The 12,818-nt window shown below is 43.2% G+C and overlaps 1 protein-coding gene across 7 annotated transcripts in view; it reads left to right on the top strand.

Moving 5' to 3' along the window:
• The window catches only part of RIMS1 (regulating synaptic membrane exocytosis 1), a 2,308,950-nt gene that overhangs the window by 1,011,542 nt on the left and 1,284,590 nt on the right, over positions 1–12,818 (top strand). The gene's annotated exons all lie outside the window — the stretch shown is intronic.

Genomic DNA, 12,818 nt, shown 5'->3' on the forward strand with positions numbered 1-12,818 from the left:
TAGTGTAATTCTCTCTAGGTGCTACTACTGTTTTTCCTGATGGTTAAAGCAGTAAAGCAGTCCACAGCATGGCCCCTGCCGGGGCCATGCTCTCCTAGAGTTTGTTTGTGGACTCTCATGCCGACATAATGCTGCCTACTTCTTTGCCAGTGCCAGCTGTAGCTTGCTCTTTGTGGGTACCGGTGGATTGATCCTCTCATCCTTCGCGGTGCTGCTAGGTTTTTTGGGTATCCTTCAACATTTTGAAACGGGTTTCCGCTGTTTCAAGGAATTTTACCATTCGGCAGCTCAGTTGGATGTCATCATCTTTGAAACAAGCAAGCACCGCTTGCCTGCAGGTCCGTATCCTACGGTTGTTGAAAAGTGGTCTCAAGAAGGAGCAATGTTCTTGAATGAGTTCACTGCAGATGGCGATGAGATGTAATGTGTTTTATTTGCTTTTCCCGCAAAGTTGGCATGTTATTGGTAGCTGCGGCCGTAACCATGGTGGTAGGTGCGCCGCTGACGGCAATAGCCCTAGACGAAATTTCAGGCACTTCTCTTTTGTTTTTTTGGAGAAGCCTGTCTGTAGATAAGCTTGGGGCGAGGGCTTGATGTACAATTGAACTGTAAGCCAGCCGTGAGCACGCTTTATCAAGGCGGCTTTGTCCTGCAACAATGATTCTTTTCGGACTGTCTTATTGACCACCTCTTTAAAGCCTGCTGGGGAGCCTAGGAGTTCCCATAGTTGCCGTAAGCCGAGATGATCAATAGCGGCCTCCAAGTACAGCCTTGCCGGTCAAGTTTCTTTATCTTGAAGTTCCTTCCACAGGAGAGCATTTAGAGTTTTCGGATCTCCCCTGCTTACTTTGTACCAGCTTTTTATGTCGGTTCCTTTACGTGCCAGCTCTTTTTTGGTAGCCCAAATTCTAGTCCCATCTGAGCGGGCGATGTATGCCTAGGAAGGCTAAAGATCATGCGTAGCGCCTTTGCTACTGTTCCATCTACTGAGGAAGCTTCCCTCTCCCTCATTGATTCGCTGCCATAAGTGATGGCTGGGATTAATTTTGCCTGAATCACCTTCATGAGGTGTAGTAAGCTTGGACCAGAGACCACGTATTTTACATTTGAGTGCCACTGCAACCATTAGCCCTCTCCTTTTTATGGCTTCACATTGCGGCTTGTAGTAGCCCTTGCAGTCTATGATGACCCCCAAATATCGATAATCACAGACCGTTTCCAGCTTCCTGGATGCCAAGAGCCAATTCCGTGTTATTTTTTTGGGGGGAGGTTAATGCACATAACTTTAGATTTTTCGCGATTGATGCTAAGCCTGTTAGCAACAGAATATCTTGAAGTAATGTCCAGCTGCCGCTGTAGGCCTACAGGGGTCCGGCTAATAAGTAACACGTTGTCTGCGTGAAAGAGGTTCGACAGCTGGGAGCCCCCTAGCTTTGGTGCATGCGAGTTGCATTCATTTAGCAGCGTTGATAGCTCTCTCATGAAAAGATTAAAAAGTATTGGGGACAGTACACAGCCCTGTTTTACCCCTGTGCTTGTTAAGATCTTCCTTGTTAGGTATTCGCCAGAGCCTAACTTGACTTGCCCCATGTCTCGCTGTGCAGAAGAATTAGTTGGTTTAAGAGCAACGGGGGGATGTTCAGCTTTTTTAATTTTTGACATGGTCGAATGCTGAGCTGTAGTCAATGTTGCACAGATATAGTGGTTGCTTCGCTTCAAGGGCAGCATCGATTAATAAAGAAAGAGCTAAAATGTTGGTGGTAGTACCCATACCTTTGCAGAAGCCTGTTTGGTTGTATGGAATTGCTGAAACCTCAGCTGCCCATGATGTCAGTTCCTCTAGTAGGAGTCCTGCTAAGTATTTGGCCTTGTTGTCGAGCAGGGCCACTAGCCGATAATTTTTTGGGTCTTTTTGGTTTCCCTTTTCAAAGATAGGTGAAATGATGGCTCCCCTCCATGATGATGGGATTATTGATGTCTGCAGGATTTTTTCGAACTTTGGTTTAAGAGTGACTGCCCAATATTCCGGATCTTGCTTGAACAGTATGGGGGAATCCCATTTGGTTCAGGGGCTCCCACACGTCTTCCCTTTGAGATTCTGTTGCTAATCAGTGCATATGTGATTGCGATTGCCTGCTCTAGCTGCTGAGGGTCGTGGTGTTCGCAGCGCAGCATTAATCGACCCTCAGTGTTCTTTGTGGGACTAGATATTCTTTGGCTATTTGTGTCAGTATCGTTGAAATGCGTGCTAAGAAAGATCGTCCAGTCATCTTCTGTGACATAAGAGTTAATGCCTTGACTCCACTCCTTGGACAGATTGTTGATCTTTTTCCAGAATTGTGCGCTGTTCTTAGTTTTGGCATCTTGTAAGAGTTTTGCCCAAAGATACTCTTCTGCTTCTCGCTTAAGTCGACAGATCAGCCTCCTGCGGTCGCACTTTAGCCACCTCAACTCTTCTTTGGCGGCGAGATCTGTCCTTAGACTTCTTAGTACTTGGCTGATGAGTCTTTAGGTTTTTTAGATGAGCATTGTTTCTAAGATTATGGTACCGCATGTGCTTCTCTGCTTTGCCAGCTCCTTCAAACCGGTTATTCCCCTGTTTTCTTCCCATATTGTTGCGTAGTGTTTTTGCAAATTTCTCCCAGCTCACGATTAGAGCTGTTGTTACATTTTGCGTTTCTCCGAGTGCTTACTTAGCGTGGAGCAGAAGGCGCTGAGGGTCCTCTGTTCTGCATTTTATCTGTATATCATTTGCAGTATAGTCTGAGTTGTGCCACTTGGCACATACAGGGTTTAGGATTGTGAAGGCCTCTAGTGTCACTTCTTGAGGTAAATGGTCACTGAAGACTAGTGAGCCGATGTGGAAATCTCTTGCCGATTGAAACAGGTTGCTGGAGAGGAAGGTAAAGTCAATTGTGGAACTGGTCGTTGTGCTATGGAACGTTGCCGCTTGGGGGCGATCCACTGGAAGTCTTCCATTTAGTGCTCGGAGACCTAGTTCTTCTAGTGTCGCTAGGAGTCGCTGTGCTGTTTTTGTGCTTCTGCCTCCAGAAGAGTTATCTTGAGGGCATGGTTTCCAAACGAATGGGTCCTCATCTGTGGTGATTTCTGTGGCTGGGTTGTTGAGCATGTTCTGATTAAAATCGCCACTGATGATCAGACTGTTTGTTTTCTCTGTGGTTAGTAGGTTTATGAGCTCTTCTTTCAGCTGTTGGGCTCCTTGCTTCTTTCCTCGGGGGTGTAAGTAAAGGTTTATCAGAATTATCTCCTCATTTTTGACCTGTTCCCGAATGGAGATTCGTAGTGCTTGCATTGCGTTCAGTGGGTCTAGTTTGTGTGCTAGTGGCACTACTGTAAATATGCTTCTTATTGAACTATATATAGCGATGCCTCCCTTTTTGTGGCCAAACTTTGCGCTCTGTGTAGGAGAGATGAAATTCAGGGTATAGCTTGGGAGTGCTGGAGGTGAGCAAGTCCATGTTTCTAGCAATGCAATAAGATCGAATCTTTGCATGTAAAGGTTTAGTTCCATGTCCATGAGTTTATCTCTTAGACCATTAATATTCCAGGAGCAGAGTTTGAAAATTTTAGAGGATTTCCCGGTATCAGACTTACTTTGTCAATGTTTTTCCGACTTGTTGTTTAAGGTCCTGGACAACCAGCTCCAGTCTAAATGGGTTGCCTCTTTCATGACATGTTGCCTTCTGATGCCTTGCTCTTTTCGTTCTAGATTGTCAGGGGTGTTGCTGCGTGCACCTCGCAGTACGGAAAGTGATTGGGAGTCCAGGTTGACCCGATTATGTACCTTCCGCTGTTGGCAATCAAATGCCAGAGGCTCTGGGTATCTAGGTTTTGCAAATGGTCGAAGATTTATGCCCCAGCTATTAAGCTGCGCTTGTTCTTTGTAGGAATTCAATAAAGGGGTGAGCCCTCAGAACTCTTGGACCTGGGTCACTATGTAGGTACAAAAAAAGGGTGTGGTCCGAGTTCAATAGAAGTATTTGTACAATTCTTTTATATTAATGTATATTTTTAAGGCACCACATTATATAGTTTATCTTCCAAAACGTTTAACGTAATCAAAAAGTGGGTATGCAGTAATAAGAGATGAATTGTATTTAATCACCATACAGATTAATTCATTGTGCATCTGAACTGCATACACAAACTTCAGAGTCAAATATATTTTATCGGTATGAATTGTGAAAGCATTGCATTGTTGGTGCTCTCAGTGCAAATGGAAAAAGGGAGTGAGAGGTTTGTGAGGGACAAGGTAAAGGTGGCGTAGTCTACGTTTCGACCCCTGAAGCGTGAGAAGGGTTATTTATCCCTCATGTTGCGGACTGCTGCAGCTCATATGCAGAATGAAGGGTGGCGCAAGATGAAGACACATTCATGAAGAATTTTCAGTGAGCTTCGCCACACCATTAGATGAGGTTTTCAAAAATGATTAGGAGCACTACCAGGCCCCAGACGTGACGCAAGATTCGCCGACCGCCATTCTACATGCTCTCTCTTCTGTCCTGATGAAGACCCCAACATGAGGGATAAATAACCCTTCTCACGCTTCAGGGGTCGAAACGTAGACTACGCCTCAATTGCTACACACCATAGAATAAAAGGAAAGAATGAATCTTACCTATGTGTGATGTACAACGGGAACACTGATATTACCTTAATTGTAAAGGCGTTACGACTTGAATGTGATGTTAACACTGTCACACCACCTTTACCTTGTCCCTCACAAACCTCTCACTCCCTTTTTCCATTTGCACTGAGAGCACCAACAATGCAATGCTTTCACAATTCATACCAATAAAATATATTTGACTCTGAAGTTTGTGTATGCAGTTCAGATGCACAATGAATTAATCTGTATGGTGATTAAATACAATTTATCTCTTATTACTGCATACCCACTATTTGATTACGTTAAGCGCTTGTTCTTTGAGCACTCTCTCAGCTAATTCCGTTGTGGCCCATACTGTTTTTGTGGCTTCTACCCCTGGATGTGCCGGTGAGACTGTGAATTCCCCTGACTCCAGGCAGATGGGTGAATCTTATAAAGTTTAACCAGAAACATTACGGGATCCCATATGTTTTGGGACCATATGTCTCCAAGATGCTGTAAACAATGCTGTCTACTGTATGTTTATTTAACAAATCAATGCTTGCGGAGTCCTTCCTGATAGGCCTTAAGAACCAGAGTATGCCAATTTGTTAAAGTAAAGATCATAACTTGAAACACGGCTCCTCACTGGCCTGTAACCTCCTAGTGAAGATACCCATAAACAAAAAAAATGAGGTGGCAAATTAATAGTTACAAATTAGAGATGTGGTGATCAACCAATACTAGATTTTCAATTACCACAAAAAAATTATAGTAGGTATACCGTAAACAAGGGGCAGTTGGAAGCTCAAAAAACGAGTTGTTAGTAATTGGGCCCAGTAGCCATTAGTATAGTTCTAGTGGGCATTGGAAGGTAAGTCGTCATAAGGCACACTGCAGAAGAGACAGCGGATGGGCGTGCTGGAGTCAGGGGAGGGGACAGGTACCCAGAGGTCAACAGACAGGGTCTCATAGAACAGCGGGCCAGAGATCAACAGGGGAACAATGACATTTGAGAAGGGGAGGGGATCAAGAGGTCTACAGGTCGGCACTCACCCTTTTTGTCATAAGCTACATGAAGATGAAGCAAGGCAGGAAGCTGATGGGCTCCCACAGCTCCAACAGGGCAATGTCCAGGCTACAGAAGCCGTACGCCTGCATGGCCGAGCTTTGAATGGGACTCCAGCTGTTACATACCAAGCCCTTCATGAATGCCAACATAGACAAGAGGCCAAGGACCAGCCAGCGCTGCCCGAACACCCAGCTGCCCCTGGCCGGCGAGGTGGGCAGCCCTAGCTGCGCCTCCCACTCCTCCGGGGCACTGCTTCTCCACTTCAGTCCCATGCTGTCCGGCACCGGGGAGGGGAGCACTGGGGAATGATGAAGGGAAGCCACCGGCCCACAGCAGTACCGGGTGTCTAGTTCCTACTACAACTGGTGAAAACACCTGCTTGCTTCAGCACTGGGTGCCGGGTACTGGGACTGTAGAAGCAAAACTAGCCCGGTCCCAGTGCATGCGCAGCAGGTACAGCTGGCTCATCTTGTTTTAATTCTGTGTTACACAATGCTCTGTGAGGAAACCCAGAGGAAGGGGAATTAAGTGCAGCGGTCCCCAAGAGGGCAAAAGGGGAGGTCAAAGGGAAGGAGAAGGGACACATGCTACAGCAGAGGAAGGCGCAGCACGAGTCTGAAATAGCTCAACGCATTCTAGACTTATCACAGGAAGGATGCACCAGAGGAGGGGGAGACACCGCACGGAGGAAAAACAAAGCAAAAGGTTAAAGGGAGAAGGTGCAGGAGGGCAAAGTGGGAAATGTGACGTACAGATGGAAAGGACATTGGGCTAGCACAGGACAACACATACCTGAAGTAAGCAAACAGCTAAATAAATAAATAAAATGCGGCGTCGTGCTACATGTATAGCGCGGTACCCAAATACATTAAAAATATGTTTGTAACTAATAAATATATATTAGCGGGCAGCGTGCTACATTTAAAGTTTGGTGCCCAAATACATCAAAAATACAGGCGCAGCTAAATAAATAACCACTGGGGCCATGCTAACTATAAAGCGCGGCGCCCGAAGACATAAAAAATCAACAGGGCAAGGAACACTAGTAGGGAAGGCATGTGCGCAGCTAAATAAATAAATACCAGCGGGCGTCGTGCTAAATATAAAGCGCGGCGCCCGAAGACATAAACAATCAACACGGCTAGGAACACTAGTAGTGAATAAATTAAACAAGTAGTCCCCAAAGAACACTTAATACTTACAAGTGTAAGCAATTTTTAGTTTTTCCGCTGCTCCTCACATTAAACAGGAAGTTGTGTATCGGAGTGCTAACCAATAGGGAGCCAGTAAAGATAAACGGCACAGGAGTGAACCAATTGCAAGCAGCAGGCGGGATTACACTCAGCACGAGTGATTCTTGCATGCGCGCTGATGCTCGACCTAAAAAAGGGAAATATCAGGCTTTTCTTTGCCCTTGTAGGCAGTATCCATTTTCTATCTCACAACAAAATTGAAAAGAGCTTGTGATCTGCTAATGGTAACCCTAACAAAGGTTCATCCCTAGTGAGAGTAAACCATCTGCTTTATGTAATTAAATGTTTGCATTTGTTAATGCGAAACCAATGCACATGATGTTTGCAAACATTTCACTCTACTGCAACCCAAAGGCATGGTTGTAAATGGTGGAGGTGAATATCTTCAACTTCCTACACACAGAAATCATACAAAACCTGTTCGAGATATTCACCAATGCGGGCACGGATGTGATTTATCCATAGTCACTGGAACTTTGTTGTGTTTTTTAGGATATTCACATATGCTTCTCATGGACTTTGTTGTATTTGTGTCCATTAGTTTGATGCATTAAGAAGATGCTTGTCAAATTTCAACGTCTTGACTTCTTGGTTGGCTCAACTACTCCCTGGTGCCATTGCTTTATTCGATTTGGGCAAAATGTGAGCCCTTGAGAATTTATTCTGAGAATTGAATTTAGGGCTGCATGTACAAACATAACTTTTTTGCTTTCCCAAAGCCTGGAAACTGCAAAAAAACCAAGCTATGCAACAGCGAAAAAAAAACAACAACATTGTGTTTTATATAAAACCCTGTTTAAATTGCACATAGCAAGGACGTGATAGGGGTATTCCCTTTCTACTTGGAAGTCCCAATTTAACATATTAGTGCTTTGCAATACAGTATTCAAAAGCCAATACCTCAAAAGGGTAGTATCTGATATGAACTTTTGCAGATGCATTCCTGGCAGCAGCCACTGACACTAGTATTAAGGTCAGTTGGAAAGATTTTAGAGGCCTTAGCACCGAGATCCCTGTCTAGTAAATGCGCAATTCTTCTTGTCCTATTTGAGTTCATGTTTTATTTTAACCACTTGATTAGAAGTCGTTTTTCGCTAGTAAGACCTTGTCTACATTGGAAGTAGAAAACAGCTTACATTTTACTTGGTTCAGCTGTGCAGTTTTGCTGTGGTATTTTGTCACGGTTCCCGATCGTATTTAGCAAGGCCAGCAAACGTGTGGAAACCGGTACATGTTATTATTACTGTGTGATGTTTGGTGGAAATAACAACAATTACATTTATTCTATGTTACCCAAATAAAATCCTGCCTTGATAATCATTATGGTGCCTCAATAGCCTCATCTTGAGGACAAATTGTATAATGCATGCAATCCATCCTCGTGATCATTATAAAAATATAATGCTTCTTGTATCCGTCAATGTGGACAGATCGTTTAAAGGCCGAACTAGACAATGTATCTAATAGCCATTCCAATATGTTTTTAAAATCATATATATTTTTTCTTCGCAAAAGTAAATCTGGAAATCGACTTGCATCTTGTACATGTATTCATTTCCTTTTCCATTTCGTCATCGACACCTCTGATTTTTTCTCAACTCTGCAAATCTATGTTGTCATTGAAAAGATATGTATCCCTAAATAATTACACAAAGCCAGAAATGTATGAAACATTTTAGCAACTCTAGAAGCAGACAGCAAAGCGTGTTGCCAGTTGAACATAATTCAGGCTTTCTCAACAACTTCTCAAACTCTCCTCCGAGCAGTTTTTTCATGTTCCAAATACTGGATCTCATTTCCGTCTTTTGACTGCTATCTTAGAATACATCTAAAAAAAAACATGCCTTTCACTTCTTTGTTCATGGAAGTGATGTTCACAATATAGCGAAGGAAAATCCATCCTTAGTGCGATGGGGGTCAATTATTGATCCGTTCAGTATTTATGACTGACTGTACACTTTTATGTAAGCCTAGTTCAACTTTAAGAATCAAACGTCTGAGCCATGAGCCCAGCCAGATCACCAAAGAGTCTGTAACTCACCCCCTATCCAGTGATAGAGGCAGTGTTACCCTTCATGCTGAAATGCCCACTATATGCTCCAAACGGGCCTCAGTCCTGGGAGAAGAACCGAAGCTCGTATGGCGCGAACTTAAGTTAAAAAAAGTTAGTTCCTGTCTTCCTAGGTGAGGGCAGGTTAATGTTCCCTTGGGCAGCAGGATTTATTAAGGAGAGCATAGAAAAATTAAAAGTGCCTGCTTACAGATAGACCATTAACAAATTTACCTCATTTAGGGCCAGATGTAGGTAATTCCTATTTACCGACTCTTAAATACCGAATCATACCGAATCGGTATTTAAGAGTAGGTAAATAGGAAGGAGGCATATGTAGGTAAATCTCATTTCTAATTTACCGATTCTGTAACAGTCGGTATTTACCGATTCTGTAAATACCGAATCGGTATTTCACATTGATTCCTATGGGCCTTGAAGCCCATAGGAATCAAGGTGAAATACCGATTCTGTATTTACAGAATCGGTAAATACCGAATCCTGCAAGGGTGCAGGGGGTGTCACTTTGACACCCTCTAGCACCCCAAGTACAGGCTTGTGTGACATGTGGCACACATACAGGCCCTAAGGGCATGTCTGTGTGTCACATTGCACAGGTGTGCTTGCACACCTGAATTCGGTATTTTACCACCCAATACGATTGGGTGGTAAAATACCGACTCTTAAGGGCCTGTGGCACTCTTAGGAGTGTGAGCTACATATGGATTTACAGAATCGGTATGTTTACCGATTCGGTAAAATACCGAAGTGGTAAATTTACCGATTCTGTAAATATACAGATTCTGTAAATAACTACCCACCAACATCTCAAAAGCCAATTACCGGTCGGTAACGGCCGAAATCGGCCGTTACTGACCGGTATTTGGCTACCTACATCTGGCCCATAGTCATTCCTCAACTTGTTTTTTTTCCTTCTCAATCCATATATTTTTCCCATCCCCTTCCCGAATTCTCGCATCCACCTCTTATACCCACTACTTATCAACAAGCATGAACTAGTGTCACGTTTGTAAGCCTAATGCAATAACTGCAACTGTTTCAACCTTTTTTTTCCATTTTTCTGCTCTCTTTTTTTTCTTATATTCGACAAAAAGCAAGGACCTGAACAAAATTAGCCAGTCAGGGGGGTAAAGTGGAGGATTTTTCCGTGAGCTCTGAGGAAGAGACAGGAGAGACATCTGGCAACATTAGTATCATAGAGACCCCCGCAGAAACTTTGGACTGTAATTCTGTATCTGAAATAATGCAGACGGGTGTTCCTAGACAAATTTCTGCGCAAGCTGTTACACAGTTGATGACTACGGTTACTAACAAACCTTTAAAACAGTTCCCTTTGTTCGAGGTCAAGGCTAATTCATCAGTAACTAATAGCCCTACCCTGCTCACTTCGGGCTTAGACCCTGGCCTAGCTTCAGCATCGGTTATTTCAGGTATTACATCCTCACAGACTGATGGGTTAATATCAAATGCTACTGATTTAATATTAGCTTGTCCCTCGAAGACTGCGATTTTAAAGGCAGCGACTCCCCCGGTAGATACGGCTACTGCTTCAAATAACATTGTAGGTAGTTTGGTGAATTTGGCCTCCATTTACAAGGCATCTGGCGTAGCGGAGGGAATGGAAATACTCCAGACTACTGGAACATTGCAGCTGACGTTTAAAGACATGTTAAATTTGATACTAGACGAGATACGCAAAGTCAAACAGTTCCAAAGGGCAGAACTGGTCGGGATTCAAAATCGACTGGATAAAATTGAGGACCTTGTATCCACTTTTCCCTCTCGTCTCCAGGAAGCCGAAGGCAGAATTTCCGGCTTAGAAGACGAGATGTCCGAGGTTAAGAAGGACGTCAAAACTGGCTCCAAAACGTCCAAGGCCTAGGAAGTTAAGCTTGACGAACTGGAAAATTTCAATCGCAGATCGAACCTCAGAATAGTAGGGGTTCTGGAAAAAATTGAGGGGTCCGATATGATCCAATGGGTTTCTTCTTTCCTGCTACATGAAGTCATTCCGGAGTTTAAAGGAGATTTGACAATCACCCGAGCTCATCGGGTGCCTGCGCAGCCTTTTCCTAACTCTTCCTAACTCTGCTCTCCCCCGTACTATTCTGATAAACTTCACAGACATTCGTATTAAAGAAACAATATTGTCCAGGGCTATTAAACAAGGCCAATTCGCAGCGAATGCTACTACTAAATGTCGGATATTTTCCGACATGTCAGCGGCCGCAGCTCGCCGCAGAAAAGAGTTCGCAAAAATGTTACACCTGTTTAAAGCCAAGAGGGCCCAGGCCTCAATTGCGCAACAGTCAAAACTTAAGGTGTTGATCAAAGGCACATTTTATTTGTTGACAGATGTGGAGGAGGCTCAAGATCTGCTTAGCAAAATGTCACCTGGTTAGATAGTTAATACACCTCTGTGTTTTTGTTTTTTTTCCCCTATGAAATTTATCAAAGGATGGCGTTAATTGATATGGAGGAGGGGTGGAGGGGGTAGTAGGGGGGATGATTGTGAGGCTATGGGGTGTTATGCCAGGACACCTCAAGGATAAGGGTTAAGACTCAGTGGCTGGCGTGGGTAAGCATAATTAGAACAGACGAGAACACCCTGCCTAGGGATATAATGGCCCTTACTGGAGGGTCCAAATGATATATGAACTGGGGTGATTAAACCAGAGGCTAACACAGTACACAGCAAACAACATGGTCAATTCAAGCAGGCTCCACCAAGGATATATTAGGAAAATATATGTTTTTATTTTTTTGTAATTGATATCACACAACAATTTTTTTTAATATAAAAGGATGAAAGATAAATTATCCTTAAATTTCACATGATATATTTTAGAGCATAAAAGAAAAACAGATCCTGATCTGATAATAAAGTGCAAAAAAGGAATTAATATCACTACATTAAGACCTACCCAGTAGCAACCCCACTGCGACCACACTTACACATTCACTCATATGTTTTCTCAATCTCTCATTCTATCATTCAGCTTTCAATCTTCCATTCATTCTACTAATCCTGGCGTATGCAACGCATCAATGTTCACTATATTCCATAAGTCGGGGTGTTATTTCAGGCAGATGACTTTTACAACGGTTCCAGAAGTTCTTAGGACAAGGAACCGTGTTCCTGGGGACAAGCGCCGACGCGCGTTTCGGTGATAGGCCAATGAGGCCACACCTTCATCAGGGCTAGGGGCAGTGTACTGGGAGGGACACAGGCATAAAATCTGAAAGAGACATATAAAAGACAACATGGTCTCAGTTTTTCATACTATATAAATACACACAATGTTAACCAAACAAATACATATGTTCAACATGTACTTTTCATTGTTCAAAATTCATTTTATCACTTCTAGTTCAGTCATTACATATAGAGGCGATGCACATGATATTGACCCCTTGCTGCTGCGCAATGTCTAGCCTCGTAGAGACACTCCCATAGTTAGATTCCCTAATTAGTGGAATCTATAGAAGGCATAATGATAGCCTGAGCTAAATGAACCGTTGATAATATTTTCACTGAACAAATCCTTCATCCATTTCTTTAAGCTATACATACACTTTCACTCAAATAACCACCTAACCATATTCCTAACATAGGACCTAAGATCCTAAGTGACACATTTTATCTCTTTTTCTCATAGTCAATATGTAGTTCTCCCTTGGGAGTACCCTCTGTGCTCACCATTGCATATAAAGTGAATACAGGACAGTTATTGGCCTTGGCTAATAGATGTACACACTAAGGTATTACCTGTAGGTTTATGTATTTTGCAGGAGACCACAAGACTATAATGG

The sequence above is a fragment of the Lissotriton helveticus genome, chromosome 6 (genome assembly GCF_964261635.1).
Source record: "Lissotriton helveticus chromosome 6, aLisHel1.1, whole genome shotgun sequence".
Classification (NCBI taxonomy): domain Eukaryota; kingdom Metazoa; phylum Chordata; class Amphibia; order Caudata; family Salamandridae; genus Lissotriton; species Lissotriton helveticus.